Below are 6,309 nucleotides of genomic sequence, written 5' to 3' on the forward strand. Positions count from 1 at the left end.
TATGGAAAATAGTATGGAGGTTCCTGAAAAAATTAAAAGTAGAACTGTTATATGACATATATATGTGTATATATATATATGTAAACATATATGCATATATGTTTATATATATCTTATATAATATATATAATATAATATATATAATTATATATAATATATGTAATTATAGATGTATATAATACATATAACATATTATATATAATACATGTAATTATAGATGTTTTGAAATTATGTGAAATTACATATTTATATATACTCATATATATGGGATATATATATTTCAATAAGAAATTAAATGTATATGGGGCACCTGGGTGGCTCAGTGGGTTAAGCCTCTGCCTTCAGCTCAGGTCATGATCTCAGGGTTCTGGGATTGAGCCCCGCATTGGGCTCTCTGCTCAGCAGGGAGCCTGCTTCCTCCTCTCTCTCTGCCTGCCTCTCTGCCTACTTGTGATCTCTGTCTCTCTCTCTCTCTCTCTGTCAAACAAATAAATAAATAAAATCTTAAAAAAAATAAATGTATATTCATATATATATATGGAAATTGAAACAGGATCTCAAAGAGATGTCTATATTCCCATGTCCTTGCAGCATTATTCACAACAGCCAAAATATGTATATAACCTTAGTGTCCAATCAAAGAGGAATGAATAAAAATAAGCACCACTATATATATACAATATTATTTAGCTGTGAGAAAGAAGAAAGTCCTGCTATTTGTGACTGTATGGATAACGGTAACCTTGAGGGCATTATCCTAAGGGAAATAAGTCAAAGAAAGACAAATACTGCGTAATATCATTTGTATGTGTCATTTAAAAAAACCAAACTCATAGAAACAGAAACTAAAATGGTGGTTACCAGGGACTAGCTGATGTGGAAAAAGGGAAAATATTGGTCAAAGAGTACAAACACCTAGTTATAAGATAAGTAGTTCTGGGAATCTAATGTCCAGCATAGTGATCATAGTTAAAAATAGTATATTACATTTTTTTAAGATTTTATTTATTTATTTGACAGAGAGAGATCACAGTAGACAGGCAGGCAGAGAGAGAGAGAGGGAAGCAGGCTCCCTGATCCCGCCCGATGTGGGACTCGATCCCAGGACCCTGAGATCATGACCTGAGCCAAAGGCAGCAGCTTAACCCACTGAGCCACCCAGGTGCCCAGAAATAGTATATTACATTTTTAAAAGTTGTTAAAAGAGTAGATCTTAAACGTTCTCAACACACACACACACACACACATACACACACACACACACACGGTAGATAGGTAACATGATTCCGTCGTTAACATGGTGATGGTAACCATTTTGCAATATATGTGTATCAAATCATCACTTGTATACCTTAAACTTACACAGCGCTATATGTAAAGTCTCGATAAAGTCTCAATAAAGCTGGGGGAAAATAAGTGTCCCTCAGTGCAGGTTTATCTTTTCTCCCCTACCAGTCTTTTGGGGTAGGCAGCCACTTCTTGCCTGTTACTCCTCTGACACACTGGGTAACTGTGAGAAGGCTTGTCCTCCTACTATTTTCCCTTGCTGCAAATTATTTTCCCCAATGCCAGCCATTTTATCTATACAGGAAAAGGGAGGTTGCTAAAACATTTGGTGGAATGACCCTCTTTGTGAAATCTGCAACAGATAATTTTTGAATTTAGAAGTTTAATCTTAGAAGATAATATCCACTTGTGTATTCTAGGCTGTGAGCTGCCTTTATAAAAATACCTGCACCGGGCATCAAGGGGTAAGACATTGAAGGAGAAGAAAATGGATACCTCTTTTACTGTGTAGTTGCATGGCTTGCTTTTTACACTTCGTATAGTGTACTAGCATATTCTTTAAACAATTCACAAAATAATATGTAATGGATGCCTGGTACCCATACTGAATGGATATAGCAATAACACTGTTGGAAATTTTTTTTAAATATTGAGGAATATGAAAACTAGTGTATATTCAAGTTCATTCACTTGCATGTTTCTTTCCCTCTTTGGTGCTAAGCAACGTAAAAAAAAAAAAAAAAAAAAAATCAACAGGAAGTGTCTGGGTAGCCCCTAACCAGTAGAAAACTTGTTGGAGATTATGGCCTATATTCTCAAGCTTATTATCTAAGCTCAATACTGGACATAATGGTTATTCAAGCATGGGTTGATGATTTGTTTAGAGTAGTTATCTAAGCTCTAGAAAGTATTCCTACAAGTTTCTTCAGCTAAGAGACAGTCTTAGGGTTATATGAAGAGGCTTAGTGCTGTTCTGATACTGAAAGTGTCCATCCCTTACAAACAATAGTCTTCTTTGTACTTGAGAAGGGTTCCTGCTGGTTCCCTGCTCAGAGGAAGCTCTTATCTCAAAATAGGCTAATAAGCATTCTAGCTCATGGCAGAAACCTGCTTTCTAGAAGTACCAGTATCAGAGAGGCTAGTATTAGAAAAAACCCTTTGTTTTCTCTCCTTCTTAATCTTCTGCTGACCAACTCTTACATCATCCTCTAAAATCCCACTAGGCGTTACTTTCTGGAGAAACCATCCCTTGACTTCTCATCTTAGTTAAGTGCCTCTTACATTTGCTCTCAAACCTCATTATATTTTTCCATATTATAGCACTTAACCTTCTGCAGTATAATTATCTGCTTATGTATGCACATAGTGGTGATTTTCTTTTTCTAATCTCTTTATACCCCAACCCTACCTAAGGCCTGGTCCATAGATGATTCTCAGTGGACACTGGGTGGAGAGATGGATGGGTGAATGAGTGGCTTTACTAACATTAGATCATCACACAGTGACACCCAGACCAGGTTTAACTCCTAAGGCTTGAGTTTACAAGTCCTATGTTCACCCCATTCTATTCCCACTAGTCAGAATCAGCTATCACCAGAGCGAAGTCTATGTTGAATTTTTTGCTTCACGTTTAACTTCATGATTGTTTTTCCCCTAAGCATAGTAACACTGATAACAACATTTTTAAATAGTACAGCTCAAATCTGGTGGTCTCATAGCTGACTGTAATGCTCAAGCCTTTCTCTCCTATGAGATTCTGACTGCTGAGGGCTTTGAGGTGACATTGCAGAAGGCGAACAGAGCAGTGTTTATGCTCATCATGTAAACCCTATAGTATAAATAGCATGACTCATATTGGTCTTGTCCAAACTGGAGGCCCGGTAGCACCCTGCCTGTGATTTGTAATTACCAGGATCTTACTAGACACCCTGTAGGCACTGAGTGATTACCCTGTATGTTTGTTTCCTGATGTATATCAAACTAAGATGTAATATAAACCCTACCACAAAACCACATCCTGTTAAAGAAGTAAATACAGTGAACAGTTTCTTAGCAAGAAGGATAATCATGATCAGCTCATGTAAAATGGCTTGCCTCCCAAGCAGTTCTTGAGTTTGTTATCACTCTGGTTTTGCTCATTGTTTCACTTACTTTGGTACATTGTACCTATGTCCATAATAGTATTGGTGTCTACATATTAAACTGCAAACCCCTGAAGGGGTGGGACAGTGTTTGTCTCTATATCCATAGTATCTCGCATAGTGTGGGTATTCAGCAAATGTGTATAGAAGACTGAATGAACGAGTGAAAGAATATATTGATCCTTTTGGAATCAAATGTTCCATATAATTTGAATTATCTTTCCACATAGGAATGGGCTTTCCCATCATCTTTCACATATTTTGTCCTATATTATAACCAAAAAACATTAATTAAGGAGGCTACATTCTCTGGCCTTGGATCAAGATCAAATGAGCTGGTTCCTACTTCGACCCAACATCTTGGTCTCCTTAGGATCATTCTTTGCTTGCTTCATTCAGTTGTAACTGATCAGATATCACTTTACACTATACACAGAATGAAAGTTAACATACAGAATGGGAGAAAATGTTTGCAAATCATATATCTGATAAGGGACTGACATTCAAAATATGTAAGGAACTCCTACAGTTCAACAACAACGACAACAACAAAACCTCAAAAACGGGCAAAGGAATTCTCTGAAGATATAGGGATGGCAAATAAGCACATGAAAAGATGCTGATATGACTGATCTTTAAAGAATCGCAAATCACAACAGTGAAATATGTTCTCTCCATTAAGATGGCTATTTGTTATTAATTAGTAAAATAGCAAGTGTTAGTGAAGATGTGGAAAAATTGGAACCCTTGTGCATTGTTGGTAGGAATATAAAATGGTACAGCCACTGTGAAACAGTATGGCAATTCCTACAAAACTAAACATAGAATTTATATATGACCCAGCCATTTCACTTTTGGGCATATACTCAAAAGAATTGAAAGCAAGGACATGAACAGATACATAACAGTATTTTTCACAATAGCCAAAAAGATGGAAGCAATCCAAATATCCATTGACAAACGAATGGATAAACAAAATGTGTATGATGAACTGTATATGTCCCCCCAAAATGGATATGTTGAACCCCAGTGAGGAAGCCTCTGAGGAAGTAATTAAGTCTAAATGAAGTCATAAAAGTAGAGCTTTGATATGATAGGATTAAAATCCTTATAAAAGGAAACACCAGGGTAAGCTCCTTCACCTTCATCCTGGCAATGATTTTTTTTTTTATTTGACCCATAATCAAAGTAAACAAGCAAAATAATCAAGTAGGGTCACAACAAACTAAAAAGCTCCTGAATAGAAAAGGAAACCATTAACAAAATGAAAAGGCAACCTATGAAATGGGGAAAAATATTTGCAAACCACATGTCCAATAAGAATTTAACATCCAAAAAATACAAGGAAATCATACAACTCAGTAACAAAAAGTAAATCCCCAATTTAAAAATGGACAAAAGACCTGGATAGACGCTTCTCCAAAGAAGACCTAAAAGTGTCCAACAAGTTTTGAAAAGGTGCTCAACATCACTAATCATCAGGAAAATGTAAATCAAAACCAGAATGAAATATTGCCTCAAACCTGTTGCGATGGCTGTTATCAAAAAGGCAAGAAATAACAAATGCTGGCAAAGATGTAAAGAAATCTTCTATCATCTTAGAGTACACAGAACACACACACACGCACGCACACACACACACACACGCACACACACACACACACATATCTTTAAGACAGAATGTTTGTAGAAATATGGACATTGAAGGCCATTCTGGTGAAGACCCTAACATAAATGAGGAAGAGATTCTTGGAAACCAGAGGAAAGATGAAGAATTTGCATGCCTTGTGTTCTAGTGTTTTGTAGAAAGCAGAACATGGAAGAGATGAAATTGGTTATTTAGCTGAGGACATTTCCAACCAAAGTATTTAAGGAGTGGCTTGGCTTCTTTTTACTGCTTATAGTGGAATAGAAGCAGGGAGAGACAAATTGAAGAAATTGTTGAGCAAAAGGAACCAGAACTTGAAGATTTGGAAAATTCTCAGCCTGTCCATGTTACAAAAAATGAGAAAATTCTCTGAAGGGAGTGCCTGAACTATCATTTGGTACAACCATTATGGGCTTGTATAAGCAGAAACACTGCCATTTTTAACTGAAGGGGATAGAGTGAAGGTACAATGAAGGTACGACTTCTTAGATTCCATGGGAAGGGACAAGAAATCTATACAGCTCCAAACACATGCTATTCTTAAAAGAAGAAGGGAGGAGCAGGGGGAAGAGGAGGAGAAAGAAGAACAAGAATGACCCCAAAGGTTATTCAGAGATTACCAGTGTTGCCTCTTTGGTTTCAAAAGGTGGGGCTTGAGACCACTACCTAGGTTTCAACAGGTCAGATGGTCTCTACCTACTCCAACTAGAACCATGAGGTAAAGGTGCTCCTGCTGAGCCTAAAATTCATACAAAATCTAAAAGGACCCAAATAGCACCCCCCCCCCCAGCAAAAGGGCCTTGACAAAGATTCCAGATTCCAAAACATTACAAAGCTATAGTAATTGAAACAGTATGTTACCAGCATAAAGATAGACATGTAGACCACTGGAAAAGAATAAAGGCTAAAACCTCCTACATATGGTCAAATAATTTTGATTAGGGTGCCAAGTCTACACAATGGATAAAGGATAGTCTCTTCAACTAGTAGTTTTGAAAAAAAACTAGATATTCACATGCAAAAGAATAAATTTGGACTCTAAACGAACATCATACACAAAAAATTTAACTCAAACGGGATCAAAGACTTAAACATAAGAGCTTAAACTATAAAGCTCTTAGAAGAAAACATGGGCAAAATCTTCAAACATTGGATTTGGCAATGATTTCTTGGATAGGAGACCAAAGACACAAGCTGCAAAAGAAAAAATAGAAAAATTTGAATTCATACAAT

Source organism: Mustela nigripes, chromosome 10 (genome assembly GCF_022355385.1).
Source record: "Mustela nigripes isolate SB6536 chromosome 10, MUSNIG.SB6536, whole genome shotgun sequence".
Lineage (NCBI taxonomy): Eukaryota > Metazoa > Chordata > Mammalia > Carnivora > Mustelidae > Mustela > Mustela nigripes.